Source organism: Eurypyga helias, unplaced genomic scaffold (assembly GCF_000690775.1).
Source record: "Eurypyga helias isolate BGI_N326 unplaced genomic scaffold, ASM69077v1 scaffold39796, whole genome shotgun sequence".
Taxonomy (NCBI): Eukaryota; Metazoa; Chordata; class Aves; order Eurypygiformes; family Eurypygidae; genus Eurypyga; species Eurypyga helias.
Genome location: NW_010256725.1, coordinates 15,237 through 16,008, shown reverse-complemented (window position 1 = coordinate 16,008; position 772 = coordinate 15,237).

Here is a 772-nt window from a genome sequence, read left to right as displayed (position 1 = left end):
GCGGGGCGGGGGGAAGCGCCTGCCCCGGGGGAGGGCGGTTTTGCACGGCTCTGGGCTCGGTCTTTCCGTCCGCGGCGCCGCGGGCCGTCCGGCTGGAAGGTCAGAGCGAGCCCGAGGTGTGGGGCGAGGGATTTGGGCCCTTCGAGGTCCCTGGGTTTGCCGGCCCACAGCTGTCGAATGGCACTTGGTTGTGTGTAGAGGCCCTTGAACACCCGGCGTCTTGATGAGGCTTGGCAGTGCTTCAGCGGGCTGTAAAGCCGTTACAAACCCTCGTGCTCCTTCCACGTGTATCTGCAATAAAAAATGGAAAATGGGTACCCGCTGGTTGAGTTCGAGAAATTATATATAAAAAAAGAAAGATGACCAAATCTCAGCCAGCTGCGTGATGTGCCTTCACTGCAGTGGGGCTGCTTGCCTTCACCACAGTGAAGTGCTCCGTCTCCTTCGCAGTTTCATCCCATGCATCGGCAGTTTTCAGAAAAGGAAACTAGAGGCAAGGCTGTGTGCCACATTTGTGGTTAATATCAAGGTTCTGAAACTTTCAATTGCATATGTTTTTGCCCCAAATATTTTTACTTCCAGAAATTTTCCTATCTAACCTCAGCGAAGGTTAGTAAGCAGTTAGCTGCTTACAGGGTGACTGACAGTGCACAGTGTACGCCACTACTGGGCTGTAACATGTGAAATCACAGAACGGTTTGGGTTGGAAGGGACCTTAAAGACCATCCAGTTCCAACCCCCCTGCCATGGGCAGGGACACATTCCACTAGAC